The 21,674-nt window shown below is 36.2% G+C and overlaps 1 non-coding gene and 1 pseudogene across 1 annotated transcript; one reads left to right on the top strand and one right to left on the bottom strand.

Moving 5' to 3' along the window:
- Positions 1-284: 284 nt before the first annotated feature.
- Positions 285-480, top strand: LOC149574866 (U2 spliceosomal RNA). The gene has a single exon (XR_016360344.1). It is a non-coding gene; the product is annotated as a U2 spliceosomal RNA (small nuclear RNA).
- A 17,999-nt stretch (positions 481-18,479) lies between these two features.
- Positions 18,480-18,928, bottom strand: LOC149574865 (glutathione reductase, chloroplastic pseudogene; annotated as a pseudogene).
- Between the last annotated feature and the right edge of the window lie 2,746 nt (positions 18,929-21,674).

Here is a 21,674-nt window from a genome sequence, read left to right as displayed (position 1 = left end):
ACTCTCATTTGCTTTGTTTGCCTCAATTATATTAGTCTTTCATTTAACAAATGCCGTAAATTAATTTTCTTCGCACTGATAATTATGGAAAGGGATTTTATAGTGAGGAATCCACGAGAGGCTATTTTAATTTAACCTACAAAGTTTTTAGAGAAGACCGAGAGACCGCTGAGTGACAAGTCTCCTCCGATGGGCTAAGATTGCATATGTCCCACATGCAGCAGGAGAATGAGAAATGGAAGATAACGAGAGTATGAATAGCGAAGGAAGGAGCTGTAATAAGCATACCTTTCTCGGCCTTTTGGCTAAGATCAAGTGTAGTATCTGTTCTTATCAGTTTAATATCTGATACGTGGCTCAATGAGCCACACGATATTAAATTAATTTCTTGAGGGGGAAGGATCACAATGGTAGCTTGCTGCCAGATCCTTCGAGCGTCGCTTCTGTATTGCACTACAGCGGAAGCCTGGCGCACCCCACACCCCCAAAGCAAAATCCCAAATTGATTGTGGAGAAGCAAAATCCCAATTTGATTGAAGAGGTTCAATCTATGTATGTTATTGTACGAATAAACATGTTCCCGATTGTGTTTTAGATAAATTTGGTCTGGAAAATGTGATTTTGAGTCTGTTACAATTTACAATCAATTTGGACAGGGCAAAGGCAGATTGCTATCAGGATGAGGATGATGCGTGAATGGGAGTTTTCTGTGTTTGGATCAATTCACCTCCAAAAAATGTTTAGACGAAATCCATCCCATCGAATTCTGGAAAGAAGAAAATTCCTTCTGCAATGGAGAGGGATTTTTAGATTTGCTTTATTTCGCAGTTCATAAAAATTAATAGTTTGTAAGGAGGATAGCCGCATCTTTTATAGTCTTAATTCCTGCTCTTGGAACTCTTTAGAGTTGGATTCATTAGTTCCACATTCACAACAATGCTCAACAAACGGAACAAAGAAGGGCAACCATGCTTAACAAACAGATCAAAACAGGGAAGCCAAGGAGTGGCCTTGGAAGCGCACGCTACTCTACTCTCCACCGTAGCATGTCATGAAATTTGCAATGACTGTAGGGTCAAGTAAGGGACTATGAGGATTTCCACATGTTTTGGAAGCTTGATTGTTCAATAGCTTTCAAGGAAACTTCCATTCATCTTTAGATTGTATAAAAGTGTTTTCCTAGATACATGCATCATTATAAAAGTACATAGTAGCATGTATTTTAGATGGTATAAAGTTAAAGTGGCCTACAAATGAACATATAAGTAAATTCACTGAGATTAAAAAAATCATTTAAATGTTAAAGATGGCTTTGATACTAAGATAGGTAATTTAACTATAAATGGCTTTAATACTAAGATAGGTAATTTAACCATTTGTTATAGATAAAATCAATTATTAAAAAAAAAAAACTAAAATTTAGTTGTTTAAAAAGGTTGATATTTGGAATATAAATAAGGGGATAAGTAAATTTGTCCATATTATTAAAAAAATTAAACATGTATTTTTATCACACTCCAAAGTACGATTAAAGAAGACCTTTAGTGTGAGGGGATTTAAAATATAGACTATTAAAATTGTATGTTGTTATTACAATTATTTTTTAATTGAATTGGAATAAATGATGAGCATTAAATGCCTATTTCAATTTCACAGAAAAATAAGGCAAATGTAATATGAAATGCTTTAAAGTATAGATCATGAAAAATATTATGCTTAGAATTTTTTTATTAAAGTTAACCTATAACACTTCCCTATAAAACATATGAGAAAAGAATATTTTTTTGTTGTTGTCCAGGTAAGATAAAACAATTGCAAACAACCGAGAGAGACAATAGTACCAAGATAGATACTAATCATATAATATAATTTTGAAATGTACAACAAATATTTGTGGCATTGCCTTTTTTTTTTTTTGGTCGTTAATAAGTTTTTTTAAATTAAAGTATCAGAATAACAGAAATACAACCAGTTTCCCAAGGTGTCGTTCCTTTCACAAATACATTACTATAACTATAACCCTTAATTTATACAACCCACAATTCTATATCCCTCAACCCCCCTATTACATAACTTTCCTCAGATACATCTTAGGCATTCATACTTGGCTTCATTAGAAAAAAATTCAACAAAAAAGACAGGAGATGATAGAACGAAATTTACTTTTTCTGCTAGCGTTTTTGGATTTGCCAATTCCTATGTCCTTTCTTTGTTTTAGCCCCTTATCTTGCACCCATTCTTCAACATTTTTGCTTCGAATTCCCCTGTTTTGCATTCTGAATCCATTGTGAACCTCAAAAAATCCTTTCCCTTGAGCATTTAGACCATCGATCGATTATGCCTCAAAATTTCCTAGCAAAAATGCCTTTCTTACCATTCATCATTCATCTTCCACCCTTATCAGGAATTTCTCCCCATCCATCCTCCTAATCCTTCTTCCCCCTGCGCTTCTCATCTTCCATAGGTGATTTATAAAAAACCTCTAACCCTCTGCCCACTTTCCTCCAAATAGCTTGCAATTCTGCCACCAATTTTGTCCATGCCACCTTTGCTCTATCTTTATAAACTTCTTTCTCCACACCTGTAGGCCACCACAAGAAACCCATTCGGCCCTTTCTCATTCCTTCCTCATAATTTTCATAGCATTCACTGTAATCGAAGCCTTTCCTCATCCATGCTCACTCCATAAGGGAGTCCATGCCCACAACTAAATCCGTAGGGAACAAGTTCACCATCACCCACTCCACCTCCTCCATTGGGTGCTCGACTTCTAGTCCCCATGCCATTACAATAGTTGCAATATCCACATTGATCTTCCAATGATGCGTGGAGTTTTGAAACAACTCACCAACTGTCTCTTTCACCGCATCCATTACAGTGGGTGTCGAGCATTTTAGTAAAAATTTTAACCTTTTGTCCTGCATTGACCCAAAGAGCGCTTTCTGCTGTCGATTGGTTCAAAAGGTAAAGGTCGCCTCCATTGCTTTCAAATCTGTTGCTTTTACTTCTGTTGATTACTATTTAGGTGGTTAATTTACATTCCATTCAATGCTTTTTAACTACCCTTCTCTTGAAACAAACATCCCATCATTCTCCCACACATATCAAAACTGACATAAGCCACCTTTTGTCATAATGGAAGTAATAAATGCCAATTTCCTAAATCTCTTTCACACTTACTAACAACCCTTTTTGATATGACAACAATCATCACATTAATCTAACTCCATTGCATTCAACTTGCCTTAAAAAGTTAATTTATTAATCAATGCAAAGTTCTGCTCCCTCCATCAAATTCCAATGACTACAATCTTCATAAATTGGTTTCCCATCATCCTCTAAACCTACTGCCAATTTTGATAGAGCATCCACCTCCTTGTTAGCTTCTTTAAACACATGACAAATTTTAAATTCCTCAAACCCATTTAACTCCTCCACATTCTCCTCATCCTTTTCACACATTACACACTTTGTAGGGCCCTAGAAACCAAATCTTCTTCTTCTCTCACCTATTAGGATCCTTCCTTGAATTGCTAGCCAAGAAAATGTGCCGACCTTTGGGAGAATTTCTTTGCTCCAACATAGTTCCCCTGCTTCAAAGCATTCATCAACCCTAGAATCTAAAATTTCATAGCCCACCTTAACTAAATATTTACCCGAGGCTGCTCCACACTAGCTTATCCTATCTTCCTTATTTAAAATGCAAACCTTCCTTCTCTTGAAAATCTCCTTTAGGCATTGTTGCTATCCCTCCGAAAGGTCTTCCACTCACCATTCTTTCCAAATCCATACTTTTCCAAGAACTCCATCACTTTCCTCCATATAATCTTTAACATTCCTGCCCCATCTTTCACATAAGTTCTATTTCAACTATTCATCATCTAAATCCTCATCCAAGGATTTGTATCCATTCCAAGAATCTTCCCAAAACTTCATGGTCTTTCCATTTCCTATGACCCAAGATGTATGGTTAGTAATAACATGCCTGCATGACAGTATGAAATTCTATATGGCTGACCCTTTAATTAGGTTATGAATAGTTAAAATCCTTATATTCTCATTAGAATCCAAATATCTAGCCTTTAGGAACCTCATCCACACTTGCTCAACATCATTTTCCATTTGCCACACCAATTTAGCCCCTAATGCAAAATTCATTGTAGTCCAGTCCCTAATACCTACCCCTCCAAATTTCTTAGGCCTACATATTTTCTCCCACTTCAGTAATGGCCATTTTTTCCCTCTCCCACCCCACTCCAAAAGAACTTCTTCATCTGCCTTTCCACTAGATTGATCACATTTTTTGGGATTTTTAAGCACATCATTGAGAAAATCGGAACTGCTGAAACAATAGAATTTAACAACAAAATCCTCCTTGCAAAAGTTAGCGATTTACCTTTCTAGCCTTCCATCTTCTTCAAACACTTCTCAGCTAGGCCTTTCCGAACTTCACTTTTATTTTGTCCCTAGAATAGTGGAATTCCCAAGTATTTACTCAGCAACACACCTTGTCTAATGTTCAAAATTTTTCCTATAGCTCTTCTCCTATAAAGAGGGGTGTTGAAAAAGAAAATTTCTGACTTAGCACAATTTACTTTCTGTCCTAAAACTTTCCCATAAATTTCCAAAGTTTTCTTCATTAATCTAGCTTCCTGTTCCGAGGCTTCCCCTATGAGGAATGTGTCATCCACAAATTGTAGACATGAAATAAGATCTATTCCCCTTGCGACTTTGACTGCTTTCCATATGCCTTTTGCTCTTCTCTCCTTAATTAGCTTTCTCAAGACTTCTGCCAAAATAATGAATAGGAAAGGGGACAAAGGATCACCCTATCTTATCCCTTTTTCCAATTCAAAAAATCCCTGGGGACTCCCATTAACCAGCACTGAGAACCTAACCGAATTTAAACAACCCTTTACCCAACTAATCCATTCCTCTTTGAAACCAATTTTTTTTTAAACTTTAGATAAAAAAGCTTTATTTACCTCATCATAAGCTCTTTTTATATCTAGCTTGACCATCATTTTGCATAATTTGTTTGTTCTGATTGAATGGATCATTTCATGATCTATAATCACCCCTTCAAAAAATAATCTTCCTGGAGCAAAATCACTTTGTTCCTCTAAGATTACGTCTTTTTAGTACCTCTTTTAGCCTTTTTGCCACAACCTTTGATATAATTTTATATACAATATTGCATAAAGAGATAGGTCTAAAATCCTCAAAAGAGTTGCATTCCTCCTTTTTTGGAACAAGGGCTATAAAAGTGTTATTTAGATCTTTGAGAACAAAACCACCTTTTCTAGATTCCTCCACCATCTCCCAGATTTTTATCTTTAATGCTTTTCCATATGAATCTAAAGAAACTTCCTATGAATCCATCAGGTTCTGGACTTTTATCTTTCCCCAAACCCCAGATCACTTTTTTTACTTCCTCTTTAGAGACCTTAGCATTTAACCTTGTATTTTGCTCATCTGTAATGCACTTTTGAATGCATTCCAAAACCTCCTCATCTAAATCCTCATCTCCAACTTCAGATCTTCCTCTATCCTTTAAGAAATTGACTGCAACACTTTTTACCATGATGGGGTCAATTGTCACCTCATCCACTTCATTTTTAATTGAGAAGATTTTATGAGCTCTTCTAATTTTTATTGAGTTATGGAAAAACTTTGTGTTCCTATCCCCTTCCTTTAGCCATGTTTCCCGAGATTTCTACCTCCATAACACTTCTTTTAACAGGGTCTCCTCATATTCTTTTTTTAGTCGCTTTTCATTCTTAAAATCATCCTCATTCATTCCATCCTAAATTATTTTATCGTTCAAAATTTTCAATTCAACTTCCAAATCTTCTTTCCTTTTAAAAATGTTTTGAAAAGATTCTCTATTCCACACCTTTATCTTTCCTTTTATAAATTGGAGCTTTAAAAAAAAATTAAAAGTCATGTTCCCCTCCCTTTTTGGAGCTTCCTTTCACCACCCTTCAACCATTTCCTTAAAACCATCTACCCTCAACCACATAGCCTCAAATTTAAAAGGTCATCAATCTGGGGTGAGTTCCTCCTGTAATATGAGACTAATAGGAAAGTGATCAGACCCATGGATAGGCATTATCTCCACACCTACAGATCAATCAAATTTAGTCCAATCCCCCCGCAATAAGAACCTATCCAATTTTTTAGCAATATTCACAAAGCCTTGCCTCTGGTTCTTTTATGTAAACTCTCCTTGCTTGAAGGGAATATTGATTAGTCCATTGTCCATCACAGAGGCTGAAAAGTCCTCCTATGAAATTGACTTCCAACCTTTACCACCCTTTTTTTCTCCAGGGTATAAAATAGCATTGAAGTCCCCCCTACTATAATAATTTCATCTTGTAAAATTTCCAATGATTCTATAAGTGTTTTTCAAAATTCATTTTTCTTCCTGCTTTTAGTAGGGCCATATACATTAACCACATTGAGATCAGATCCCAATTATTCTGAGGAGAGCTTTAACCATTGCCAATTCCTTTCAGCTTGCATTACAATTCCCTTTACTGTTTCCTTTTTTCATAGGACACCTAGACCTCTAGAGGCTCCTTCCATGGCTTCCCATTCACTTTCCCATCTACAAAACTTTATTTTCATGTCATCTACTTCACTAATCTTAACCTTAGTTTCTTGCAAGAAAATTACATTTGGTTTTTCTTGATCCAGGCCTCTCCTGATCAAGCAAATTTTTTCAGGGGAATTGCATCCCCTAACATTCCATGAAAGGATCTTCATCCTTTCCAGTAGGGGTTCTTACCCCTTCTCAATTTCAGTTTACTTTGGCCCCTAGCACTTCCACCTATCTGAATCAACTTCAAAACCAAATTTTCCTCCATCCCAAAAAAATCCTCCTCCTCTTCTACCCCCCATTTGTATCCTCCCCATTCAAACTCTCCTTTGAACTTGATTCCTCTGATCTTCCTTTTATGTTTTAGATGGGGAAGATTTCAGTATCCTTAAAAAACTCCCCAATTCCCCTATCCATAGCACCTTCTTGCCCAGTCAAATATCCTTCAGTCTCCTTCCCCTAATTTTTCTGGCCTCAATATTAACTAACATTCTCCCCTCTTAGCTTCTTCCATTCCAACCCCTACTCTGCACAACCTTACTTCACTTTCATCTACATTTCTGTCTATCCTTCCTTCTTCTTGTTGGTGTTTGAAAACGTTACCCGTTTCCAATTACCCTGATGAGAACAAAACATATCTAGGGGCAGCTAACTCCCATTATCAACACATCCATTCAGACACCAGGCCAACTATAAGGCATGACCCTTCTTCTTCTTCAGGCTCTGCAAAACCTAGGCAGGTGGACCTATAGATTCTTTATATGGTACCAGTTGCCAAAGCATACACTGAATCTAATATGAAGCAGATAAAACCCTTATTTCTCCTAATAACTCATGAAATAACATCAATCTACAGTAGCTAAAAGTAGATCTAGGAACCTCATAAGCTAAGTGAGGGCATTCTATTATAGCTCTTCAACATGAAAGGGAAAAGTGTTGATTATTGATGTTGATTCAACAAAACTCCTAAAATGTAGCAACATGAACAAGTGATCTTATAAACGACCAGTGTCTTATCTATTGGGCAAATCCATGACTCAAATGCATACATATGAATATCTGAGACATATGTGTATCTTCAGATATCTGATCTATCCATCTAACTTGTAAATGGACATCTATGCTCAATCTGAACCTCATTCTTACATGATATCCCCATCAACTAACTTGCAATCCTGTTGATTCTCTGAAGCATTTACATAACCTCTTGGGTTATAAGAAACAATGAACTAACATACAACCTTAAGGAGCTGCAATTACAACCTAAGCTCTTTGTTCAAAGATTATAAAACATTGAAGATCACTAATAAGTGAGACGAGAATTAGAAAGAAACTAATGAAATTCCTGTTCCTTCGTATTAATCTCCTTGAAATAATACATTTAAAAGCATGCAATCAAAACATGAAAACACCTAACATGTCTGAACTATCTGTATTATCTGCACTACTGCTGTTCACATGAGAGAAATTGCTGAAGAACGGAGGTGGAATCACAATTCTGGATCCAAAGGAATGGTCTCACAGAATGACTGCAAATTCTCTACCAACAGTGGTCTCCCAGTAACAAAAAATTGGAACCCTTCAAATGACAAAAAGAAAGAATTATATAGACAAGGGTAAATTCTCGAATCTGAATCTGACACCGACATTTGTCCACTAGGAATTCAATCTCTTGCAACTGAAAGCTTCTTTCATTTCTTTACCCATCTTGATCTGATCTTGTTTCATCATTTTTTGTAACTAATTTGCAAATGTTTATTTCTATTGAAATGATGAAAGCTTGCTGAGTCACCAAAATATCTGATTTACCCATTGAAATGCTTGGCAAAGATCGGGTTAAATTGAGTGAATGTGAGAAAAGTGAACTCCAACTGCATTCTTACCAAGTTTTATTGATCCCCTAACTAGATTTTTAGTTTTTTACCCATTCCATTGAGAAAGCCCCAAAATTCACGTTTCTGGCTATAGCTCAAACCAGGAAGCACCTATGCAAAAAATGACTTCAGAAATGGAAAATTTGGATTCTCACGATTTCGACGGTATATGATAAGGCATACTTTGCCTTCCAGAAACGCCCAGAATCTTGATTTGAAAAACACTCCTCTAGCTGAAAATTTAGACTTGCAACCTGTTTGATTTTAAATTTCGTAAAATTTAAAATATGTTAAGGTTCAAACTTTATAAAATTCCCTTTTGATTTTAAAACAAATCATGCACGTCTAGTCTGAAAATGAATAATAAAAATTTTATTATTATTATTTTCAAATTTCCCTTCACCCCACAGAACTCAGGGTTAAACTGTTTTGACTAGCGCCACGTGGCGCTTCTTGATTGGCTACTCGATCTGTATCATCTGCCATGTCACCAACTGCTCCGAGACCACTTGCCACATGTCATTTCTTGATTCTCCCTCGCTATGTCGCTATCTGACTCAACAACCTCCACATCATTGGCGACATAGCGACGGAACAACACGTGTCATCCTCTGCCACCTCATCATCTACCTTGGAACTCATGCCACATCATCATCTCCCAGACTTGCTGCCACGTCAGCCTCGCTATCTCGCTATAGTTAACTATCGAGCATCTTCACATGGCGAGGTAACGATAGCCGCAAGATCAAGACGCGTGTCGCAATCTTGTGCAACCTCCATCTTTTGGCGCCACATCAGCGCGGATGTATCTTGGTTTAAAATTTTGCGTTTCCTCCTTCCTGCTGACGTCATCCATGGGGACCACAACATGCACGTTGGCTTTCAAAAGCCTTCCACTTCAATTCATCTTATATGAGGCATGCTTTACTATTTAAAGACCTAAGAATTCTTCCCCATGGCAAATGTGGGATATCAGTTTTCATGGAGGTGTCTTTGACCTGCATCTTTCTACAGGTGTAGAATATATTTTAAAAGATGCCTCTGCATTGCGTGGGAAGAGCTCTTTTCTGCTATGGTCTAAGGCTGAAGTTCTTTGTCATGGCATGGATATCAGTGGGAAATCCGCTTCTCATGCATAGGGTGGAGAGGGTTCCCTCTTAAACATACGTGGAGCTGCCTTCTCAACAATGACTGCTCTGTCCTCTCTATGACCCTGCGGATTGCGTTTTGTCTTTTCGCATGCTTTTCCTCTACATTTTATGCATGGAATCCTGCTCTTTTTTGCGTGGGGTGCCCCTGTTGTAGGTTGCGTGCTCCCACTGTTCTCAGAATGTGTGTGTGTGAAGCTATATTTTGTGCTCTTCCTGTGACGCTGGAGTTCTGCTCTTTCAAATACGTGGAGGCTCCTTTGAAAACGTGGCTTTCATGCTAATGACGTCTCCATTGTTTTTTACTAGAGCCCTCTTTACTCTCTTGCCTACGGATTTCCTTTGTAACCATATGGAATGCGTGCTCCCTTAGGTTTATGTTGTAGACGTTTATCTTTTCTTTAGAAACGTGGGCTTCTTTGAATGCTAGCAGCTTCTAAGCTAGCTTTTGTGTGAGATCTCTTTTCAACTCTACGACTGCTGCTAGGAATCTCAGTCAATTTTTATTGAGCTTGAAGATCTACCCTTTGACTGCCTGCTTCTAACCGCTGGATCCTCCTTAAGAAGTCACCTCTGTTCTTGATTGGCATGATCCAATTGATGCACAAAGAGAGTGCACATTTCTGAAAGTCAATGGTATGAATCAATTGGTTTCTCAAGCACTCATGGTACTATCTAATGAGTTCCTTTTGACTTAGTCTGCGGATTCCCTTTTTATTCCAGGCTTTTACTTTGAATTTGACGAGGCTCTTTATTTTTAACACTGGCTCCAATTAGCCAATTGATTATCCATTCTGGTCCATGTAATTTTGGGTTTTAGCAAGGAAAGCTATATATCACTAATATGACCTTTGCTAGATAGTGCCTCACAATGTACCTGATCAATATGTATATCAGTTGATGCAATCAGTCAGACCCCAGAGTGGGTTCGACTAAAAAAAAATTTCGTTTCCAAATGACTGATATTCAAAACTAATCCATTGAACAATTAGATATTGATTAAACTCGAATTCAAGCACTAATCGATCATCAGAACTCATTTTATCTTTTATTTGCAAAATGCAACTTTCTGCTAACAAGGCCTATTTGCTGGCTTTAAAAACTGAACCGAACACCTGATCAGGATCTGAAAACTAACATACTGAATCTTTTCTCCACACACTTTCAGCCTGTCAAATCCTGTCTCATGACGAATTTGGAGTCAAAAGATATTGACCCTCAAAGTTGACTTCTCAGATTTATCTGCAAACAAACATGTCAGAATGCCATAAATTGGGTTTGGATTTAGCTCGAAAAACTAGGCAAATGAGCACATGGGGAAATGAAAACTGGGACACTGATTCTATGTCATGAGGACATTATGGATCTATGATTTAGGCTTATGACGAATAACTGGACATAAATGGCAGACGTTCCAAGTAGGCTACCTGGATTTGCAAGACATAGGACATCAGTAAAATATCATTTTTTGTGAATGGAATGACCCTGGTAAAGTGTGAAGACGGATTCATCAAGTTCTAAAAATTGGCACACTTGTAGTATTTTCAGTGGACAATACAAGGGAACAAACTGTTCGATCTTAACAATCACGGATTTCAAGTTATAATTTCACGAACAGGGGTACTAATAAATCTGCAAGTGCTGACACCAGTAAAAAGTCATAAATTGCGTTTGGAATCGCGTTTGAAAACTGATCAAATGGATTCATCAAGACTTAAAAATTGAAACATAGGAAGTCTCTGACATCTACCATGCAACGCAAAAGGAAATTTAGCATTTTAGTCAACTGGGTCAAAGTTATAGCATGTCAAACAGGGCTTCCCAGAATTGAAAACAGTAACTGACCAACTTCGAGGGATTCAAAACCTAGTCAGACGAACTCGAAACGACTCAAAATCTGAAACGTAGGTTCTTGGGTATGGACACTAGATAATCTCAAAGTGGCAAGTCATGAAACATTTCTAGGTGCGAGATATTCAATGGAAAACACAGCCTCCTATCGCTGTTTGACACTTGGGCAAAATTGCAAATTTGACAAATGCTTGAAACAGGACTTCGTCAAATGACTCAGAAACTCAAATTAACTTCACAAAACACTTAGGCATGCTAAATGAAAGGTACTAAAAGCATTAAACACCTTAGGGGTCTCAAATGGACAGTCGGGTACAACCAGGCACATATGCATTTTAAAAGTGTTTAAGGGCTTATTTTTTTAGTAGTGCTGAAAATTGACCATGCAATTTTTAGCGCCAACACTTCTTCCGTTTCCCTTGCCTCCACGCCAAATCCTATCTCATGAGTCTCTAGCTCATTTTGCCTCGGCTTGTCTACCTCCCTTAGTTGATTATTATGTTGTAAATTTAAAACTCCTCCTTCTACTCCCAAAACCATCTCCATCACCTTATCTTCAACCATAAACTCACAACTTCTCCAACCTCTTTCTTGACAATTATTTTCTCTAGTTTTTACTATCATCATATTTTCTATTTCTGCATTATACCTTTTCCACCATTGGTCATATTCCCCTTTCTTCACTTCTAGACTTTTTTCTATCTCTGTCACCCTCTTTAATAGCTTTTTCTTTTCCTTTTCTTTATTCCATCCATCTTGTTTGCATTCTGCCAAATCATGTTCCTCATTTAGACAATATTCACAGACCTTTAACTCCTCTTCCATAGACACTGGCTGTCTCCACACAACACCATCACTATAAATCTCAATCATTTCTGGGATTGGGTGGCTGTCATTCCACATTATGCAAATCCTTGGGAACATTTGCAAGGTTTCTTTATTGACCATTGCTATAGCCTTAATAAAGGTTTTGAGTTTGCTCCCAATCACTCTATAGCATTGCTCCTGCCAATATTCCTGAGGTAGATTTCTTAACCCTATCTAGATAGAGAGTTCCTTTATTACCTCCTTTTTTGGGTCAAAGTTGATTTTCCACTTTTTAAAATAGAATCCATACCCATCCATAAAATATGGTCCACTATTCAGAATCTAGTCTCTATCTTGTGTTATTTCAACTATTACCATGTAGAAATTATTTTCCAGTGTTTTGAAATCTTTCACTTCCCCCCATTTCTCATCACACCACTTGTTAACCTTCTCTATGGAAAAATTTGGCCCTCCCCATTTTAGAAACAAAGCATTTTTCTCTAGAATTCTCCCGTTTACCAGGCTACTATCAAACACTACTTTCTCCACTGCGCATCGTGTCCATTGCTGATCCTCCACCATTTGTTTCTCTTGATTTTCAACAGCTTATATTTTTCTTATTTTTTTAGCTATATTTTCCAAAACCACTTTCCTACCCAAGTTTACTGAAGTAAATCTTTGCATTGGGTGAGATATCCAGCCATTTTCATGCTGGCTTGCTCTCTCATTTTTCCATTTATCCTCACTATTTTGTCCCACCTTCTTCCATTGAAAAATTTCTTTTTGAGATTTTTTCCCATCTTGCCATCTCCCCTTCCTATTCCCTAGTAAACCCTTCCTTCATGTCTCCTAAATGGATCCCAACCCTTTCTTGGTTTCCCAAACCACTCTGAGTTCCTGTTGCTCGTAGCAAATCGCCTCTAGTTTCCATTCCACCATCACTCCCCCATCCTCCATTCGGGGGCATTGCCTTCTTCAAAATATGCATCACATTACATTTCTCTCAAGAAGGTACAAAATACAGATGATTTCAAATGATTTACAAATTTTTGCATTTTATTGACTTTAAAAACATGGACATCACATGTGGGGAAACTTTTTTATTTTACTTGTTTAATGATCATACTACAACTAAGTGATAGATAACTTTTTAAAAAATGAATTTCTATTTCATTAAACTCATTCCAGATTCACGTGCATTTGAGCTAGTTGATGTTAGTTAAACACTAATTGTGACCTAAAAAGGCCAAAAAAATGTTAATTGTAGATGAGAAAATTGTTCAAATTGTTAAGAGGTGGTAGTGAATAGTACTTCTCATCTTTTACCCATTGAACTTGGGTATCTTGTTAGGATTTGATGTGAAGATCAACTCCTTTTCCTCATATTCTATGTTATGCTTGTTAGGGAAATAATAGTGGATTAATCATACTTATGTGCATAGGTGGATTGTGGGTGTGGCCTCTTTCTTAGTTGGTTGGTATGATATTTATCCTTTATATACTTACACTCTTCTCCTAAAGTATTCATGAATGCTCTCTCTCTCTCTCTCTCTCTCTCTCTCACACACACACACACACACACACACACACACACACACACATTTTTCCTAATGGAAAAAAATGGGTGTTGTGCATAGTTTCTAGTTTGAATCAAGTAATTTATTTCCTTGATGTGTCAAATCAACCTCAAACATTAATCGTTAAGGAGAGATAAAAGAAGAGGTAAGACACATGTAAGAATATTAGCATGGAAAAAAATATAAAAGGGTGGATGTAATACCCTTGCATATGTTTAAATTATTTTAACTTATGTGCACAGGGTAGGACCTTTTTTTTAAATGTATGCTAGATTGTTTGTAATGCTTTGGTATAGTGACTTGGTGAAGATGTTACTAGATGATCTATTTTATGGTGGATACATTGATATGCTTAATCATCATTATCTTATCTTTATGATCATATTTTGATAATGTTTATGTTTCATAATTATGATATATATTACTTTGGTCTTACCTGTGGTTGTAATAATCTTATTGATGATGAGTAAGGACACTTACATGTTTCATATACAATGTTCAATTACTTAATTCTTCACCCTAATGAATATTTTCTTCATACACATTTTTCTAAACTACCACCAAAATTATGTGAAAGGACAACTCCTTGAGTATGTTGTAAAGGTGGTTATACTAGTCATTGACTTAATACTTACACTTTGTTGATTTTATGTCCAATATTTTTTACACATCACACCAATAGTTATGACATTAAAGTTGGTATTATTGATGATGACTATCTCTTAGTTCTAAGAAGCAACCAACCCTATGATACTGCATCAAGTAACACAAATATAGGTCTTCATGTGCACTACCATTTGTCTCACTTTTTTTTAAAGACAATTTGATAAAATAAACTACTGATATAACATCATATTCAATAATACTACTCTAAAATCTTACTTAGAAGTAAAAATGATCTGAAGTTTCTATATACAAATTTTGAAAGGGCAAAGCTAACTGCTAAATTTTCTCCCATCGATGAGAAAACCTCTTAGCTGCATTTCAAATTCAACCACTTGTAGTTCACTATACCTGTCTAAAAAGAAGAGTTGATGTCTCATCTAACTCATTGTTTATGCGTATACCATTTCAACTCACCTTTTTAAGAAAGCTCCATTACTTGGATCTAAGCAGTAATTCTCTTGAAGGTGAGATTCCTTCCCAAATTATTTGTCTGACCCATTCGAGAGAAGTTCTCAAGATGAATGAGAATCGATTCTCATGCAGAAATCTCCTATCTATCAACAATATGAACAATCTAAGAATGATCTTTCTAGGTCAGAACAAACTCAAAGACCCCATTCTAGCGAGTGATAAATATGAGGGATTTGGAGTTTTTGGATCTGGATGACAATTCTTTGGAGTCTGAGATCCCAATGAGATCCCAATGAGTATTGGAAGGCTTAAGAAAATGAAGAATTTGACATTTTTCAGAAAATGCCTTGAATGTCAACATTCGTGAATCCATTCAAAGATTGAAGTCATTGAAGTCATTGCAGGAGTTGAAATTTGGGGGAAATTCTCTTCAAGGTCTGATTCTCCAATGGGATAGAGACATGGAGTCCTTAAGCTCATTGGATTTGAGGAAAAATAATATGTTTTTGAACCAGAGAACCCAAATTCTACCTTTCTCATCTTTCACCAAGTGGATGCAGAATTGAGGGGGAAATTCCAAATTGATTACCCGCCCAAATTGATCAATTTTTTTGATCTGAGCATAATAAGCTGATCAGGCGAATTCCATTATGGTTTTTGAGATTGATCAATATGCACTGTTTCACTCTTTCTGGTAACAATCTGAGTGGTACCCTACTTCTAACCATTTTCCATTCTCATGGGCTCGACATCTGAAGGAATTTTTAGTTTATCTATAGAGAAAGCTTCTGGTGAAGCTCAATTAGAATGAGATTTAGCTTATGTTAAGTATAAAGAAGCTTGGGTAACCATTCAAGAGGAAAATGCTACCCAGTTACGGATTGCCAACAAAAGACTCATTCAAGAGTTAAAGAAGCAGCTTGGAAAGGTGAAAGAAGAAGGCAAAATGTGTAATGAGTTAATAGCATTGTTCAGCAACCAAAGATATTTGGATCCTAGACTTCACATCTGATTAGAAGTAGAGTCAAAATTGAATATCAGTCAGTAGTCTTCTAAAGCAGTCTCACTATTGAGTCTTATTTTAGAGATTTCTACATTTATCCATAACGAGGGTGAGAGTAAAAATATGATAGACAAAGCTATAAAAGCAAGCTCACAGGCATGGTATATCATGTATGTGGTTGAACATGGTGTTTGTGCAAAATAGACAAGTAATAGGTATAAAATAATTATGCATTTACTTAACTCTAAATGAACATTTCACCATTGTAACTCAAACTCTAAACAAAAATCCTAACATGGTATAAATCTAAATCATGATCCTATCCATAACTAGGAGGAAAATACTTTAACCATAAAACTAACTATAAATCTAACTTGAATCTTATTCTTGACCCTGGTCCTAAAGATAATCTTAATTATAACTATAATACACAATTATATAAACATTAACCCTAACCATAGTCTCAATACTAATCCCAAATTCCAATTTTAATTAAAACTCTCACTCTAACCATAATACTAATCTTTAGATAAAACCTAATCATAAACCCAACCATAACACAAACCATAACCTTAGCAATAAATAATTGTAAATAAATAAGATTTACTAATATATTATTATAGATTAATTTTAATAAGTAAATTACTCTAATAATTTTTTTTTGTTTTCTAATAACTTTGTTCTAAAAACTATTGTACCAAAACATTTAAGAATATATATATTTTTTATCAATCGAACCCTTTATTTATACATAAAATAATATAAAACTTCAATTTTTTTTTTGATGGAGGTCATCTTTTTCGCCTAGCCTCTTTTTAGTGAATATATATATTCACTAAGGGATACTAGCAAGGGAGTGGTCCAGCCCAACATTCGTCTGAGCCACTCCCAACATATTTTTGTATATGAGCATTTATATAGGATGTGATTAGCATCTTCATTGTCTTGCTTACAGAGTACACATCTCGATGGGCCCTCAACACGAAGCTTACAGAGTCTTTTTGCTATTAGGATCCTATTCTGAGAAGCTAGCCATAAAAAGAGTCCTACCTTTGGCAGACAAACCGAGTCCCAACATAGATTAAGAGGAATGTCTACTTCTTCCCATTCTTGAGAATGCGTGATAACTTTATAACCATTTTTGACACTATACCTACCATCTTGTGATCCAACCCAAATAAGTTTGTCTATTCTATCTAGTTGCTTAATTTTCCTTTTTCTGATTAGATTTTTTAATACTTTTTTTATCTACTAGGTCTATATCTATATTTTCCACTGGTTTCCATTCCCATCTTGTGATACCATCAATACATTTTTTTTTAAAATAATCACCTACCTTGCACCCCTAGAGTTTGACTAATTGCTCTTTAACCTTATATGGGATCCCCATATTATCTACTGGGGGGAACCCATCCCATGAATCTTCCCAAAATAAAGCTTCGTCTCCTGATCTAATATCCCATGTTAGGTATTTACTAATGAGGGCTCAACTTTTAACTATAAAGTTCCAACTCTTAGATCCTTTAGGGAGGGACCTCATTCTAAAGATGGAATATGGGTCAAATTCATTCAAATATTTGTTATACATGATTTTGGCCCATTTATGTTCACTTTCTACAAAAGGACGCTAGATAAGTTTAGCTCCAAGTGCCTCATTCTACCAGCTTAAGTTTTTAATACCTAAGCCTCCTAGTTCCTTAGGTCTACAAATACTATCCCATTTTATTAGGGTCAGGGTTTTAGAGTCATCCAACTCATTCCAAAGAAATTTTTTGAATTTAGCCTCGAATTTTTTATTAGTATGTTTAGCTAATGGGAGGCAGGAGAGAGGATAAGTTGGGAGGGCAGACAACACTGCTTTAATCTTAGTAACTTTACTAGCTTTAGTTAGCCATTTGTCTTTCCAGCCTCCTATCTGTGCATCCAATTTATCAAGAGTACTGAACCATGCCTTATTAGATTTACTTCCTTTTTACAATTCTATTCCCAAGTATTTGCATGAAAATGTGCCTTTTTTGTAGCCCATGATATTAAAAATTTGTGTTTCCTTTTTAGGCTTGGTGTTGATGAATTTTTTTTCACATTTTGTAGCATTCACTTTTTGACCAGAAGCTATCATATACTGCTAGATGATAGTGAAATGACCCTAGCTATAAAGGGCACTAAATCCCAATGTTGTACTGTGGCAATTCGTCAAATAATTTGCAAACATGCTCTGATACCACTGAAATAACCCTGACAGGTTATTGCTTTCTCCAGCACCAAAAAATACTAAAACTTCAAAGGTTTGACATTTCGTCAAACAATTAGCAATCGAGCTCTTAATTACGAAATTGTGACAACCCGTTAATACTCAGTATGCAACCGTTAACAAATAAGGGTGTAATAACTCTCGTGAACTAATTGTTTAACATGATACATAATTGCATGTTTGAAAGGAAAATACCACAAAGAGAGGAGCCTTTCAATGGTGATGTAGATAAGAACAAAGCAGTAATATTCAATAACACGGATCCCATTGAGAATTTAGTACACCAACAGTTTTGTGACTCCCCAGTGTTTGATAACAACTCCCAACTTAGGTCCTTCAGGTTGAAGCTTTGGCCATTCCACCCACCTCGGCATTAATATCACTTTGACGAATCCGTCGACTAGGACTTCGCATGGTTACCAATTCTTCTGCTGCTGTAGGATGAATTCCTACTGTGGCGTCAAAATCTGCTTTTGTTAAGCCAGCTTTCACAGCTATTGCAACACCCTGTAAGATCTCAGGAGTGTCGTCCCCGCACATGTGAACTCCTACAACCTTGTCTGTTTTTGAACACATAATCAATTTTATGAAAAATCGATCAGGAAGTCCTGATAATGTTGCTTTCATGGGTCGGAATCCAGTTGTGTAAACATCAATATCACCATATTGTTGTACTGCCTGTTCTTCAATGAGGCCAACTGTTGCAATCGGGGGTTGAGTAAACATCGTAGAAGGTATATATCTGATTCCAAAAGTTTGCAGCAGACCACGTCTCTATCAATCCTTTGCCGCATGGGATCTTTTGTCGACCGTCACCACAATCTCTAATCGGTGCTGTTGACTCGTGATGGATTCTTACCCAATTCCGGCATCCACTGCAAATAATCTATTATCTTTTTTATCACCTTCATTATCGAGCACCAAGACTGATGAAAATGATGTTGTTTGCTGTTGCCGAGTGGAATCTGTGTGAAAGTGCTGTCGGATTTACCAATACTGGATCCGAACGATGAAGTACGTCGCTCAAATGCCAGACTGGAGTGTTGGCGAATATGCTATTCCCCCTTGGATATTTACTAGAGATAATTGATTCCCAGACTTAGTCGAAGTTGGGGTTCTGAAGTAGCTGCCGACTCAATAATATAAATCACTAAATCCGTTAGCTCCTTCAGTCTTGTTTCAGAGATAATGCATCTTCAATAATTAATATGGATCGACTAATATATACACTTCGAGTGCAGCAGTCTCCGTCTAGTGATCTGACCTTAGGCCCATATCTATGTGCTGATGTAATGACTGGGGCTCGTCTTCAATACAATGCCCACAAACCTTCAATCCTATGATATCTGCTAGGCCTCAAACGACGAAAGTATCTTGAGAAAAATGCCCGTCTCAGGTGACCGAAACTTGCTTGCTGGAAATAAATCGTTGCTTGTAATTTCCTTTGAAATTCGAACCCTTCTTGACCTGTTGATCTGAATCGGATCCTTGTCTCTTTAAACTGTCTTCCTGACTTCCTTCTGAATTTCCTCTAATACTGCAATTAGTTAATCCCTTTCTAACTAAACCTCCAATGATCAATGAATCGCAAGATTTGGCCTTAGGCCACAGATTTTGTCCCTGATGAAATGACTGCAGCGTCACCTCCAATCTGCAATAATTCGGATGATATTTCACACCCTCAAAATCGCGTACCAATTGAGAGTTATCGTTCTCAATGGCCAACTGTGACAATTGCGAAAACCCTAGGTTCCACAATGCACCTGTGATCGAATCACAACCTGAAAACAAAGAGAGATAATCAACTGCCTGATTCGAATGGAGCCTCGGGGTGCCTATTTATTCTTTTCTCTCCACCTTCTCCAGAGACTTCTAGAACATTTTTGATCTTATCCCTCTAGTGACTTTATTAAATATTTTCCAAGTCACTTTATTAAATACAAGGTCATCTTTTAATATTTATTTATTTAATTAAAATAACTAATTAGTCGTCCTTGGACAACCATTAATTAAATTAATTAAATCGAACTGTCACCAAAATTTTTGGGGACATGACAAATAGCTTTGATATTTTGGGCCTCATTTGTTGAACTAACACTTGGCAGGATGGTGTCATCTGCATATTGTTGATGGGTAATGTTAGGAACCTTTTCAGTGACTGTGATACTGTTTATTTTCCCTTCTACATGGGCTTTGGTTAATGATCTTCTAAAAGCTTTTGCCATAATGATATAAAAGAACGGAGATAGTGGATCTCCTTGTCTTATTCCTCTTGAAGTATCAAAGAAACCTTCAAGGGTTCCATTTATAAGGACCGAGACCTTGGTAGTAGATATACATTGGTAGATGAAGTTTATCCATTAGAGAGAGAATCCAAAGGCTTCTAAGACTTTGCATAAAAATATCTAGTTTACCATGTCATAGGCTTTTTGAATGTCCAATTTCATGAACATGCTTGCCAATTTATTCTTGTTGGTTGAGTGTAGCGTTTCTTGTATTATGAGTATACCATCTAGGATTGATTTGCCTGGAACAAAGCCAGTTTGTTCTTCTGATATAATTTTGGGGAGAACCAATTTAAGACAGTTTGCTAGAATTTTAGACATGATTTTATAAATGGTGTTACAAAGGGCTATAGGTCTGAAGTCTCCTGGGATTTCAGAAGCTTTTTTTGGGGGATTAGGGTGAGAAAGGTGTTATTAATTTCAAATAAGATTGAACCACCATTCCTAGATGCTTTGATGGCTTTCCACAAGTTGAAACTAATAATATCCTAGCATTTTTAGTAGAAGAAAGCTTGGAATCCATCTGGACCTAGAGATTTGTTTGGGTTCATACTAAATACTACAAGTCTGAGTTCTTCCAGGGAAATAGGGCTATTTAATAATTTATTGTCTTATGGCGAGACTACTCTAGGTATGGCTTCAAGCATTTTTATTTGTGTTGCCAAGTTCGAGTAGTCATGATTATTTAATATTTTATAAAAGTGACTCACAAAAATCTTGGCTATTTTATTAGGATTATCTATGGTGATGCCCATAGGATCTTTGATTTTAATTATTTTGTTATTGGCTTTGTTATGGAGGGTGCTATTATGAAAAAAAATTGTGTTTCGATCTCCATCTTCTAGCCATTTTTTCCTTGATTTTTGTCTCCAAAAGACTTCTTCCTTGACCAAGATGAATTCCTACTTTGCAAGTAATTCTTTATCTAGATAATAGCTATCATTATTCATCCCATTTTTAATTACTTCTAAGTTCAATTCTTTTAGTCTTTCTTCAATATCTATTTTTTCTTTAAATATATTATTAAAATGTTCATTGTTCCATTTAAGTATCTTTTCTTTAATCATTTTCATTTTTGAGACAAAAATATACATTTTAGAGCCTTTAAAATCATCTTGGGACCACCATTCTCTAATAAGTTCCAAATTTTTTTAATCTAAAAACCACATCTTTTCACACTTGAAAGGATTTCTTACTGGT

The sequence above is a fragment of the Cupressus sempervirens genome, chromosome 2 (assembly GCF_028749045.1).
Source record: "Cupressus sempervirens isolate cs-2001-9-10 chromosome 2, ASM2874904v1, whole genome shotgun sequence".
NCBI classification, from domain to species: Eukaryota; Viridiplantae; Streptophyta; class Pinopsida; order Cupressales; family Cupressaceae; genus Cupressus; species Cupressus sempervirens.
Note: the sequence above shows the minus strand (reverse complement) of the source record. Positions and strands in the feature narration are given on the sequence as shown.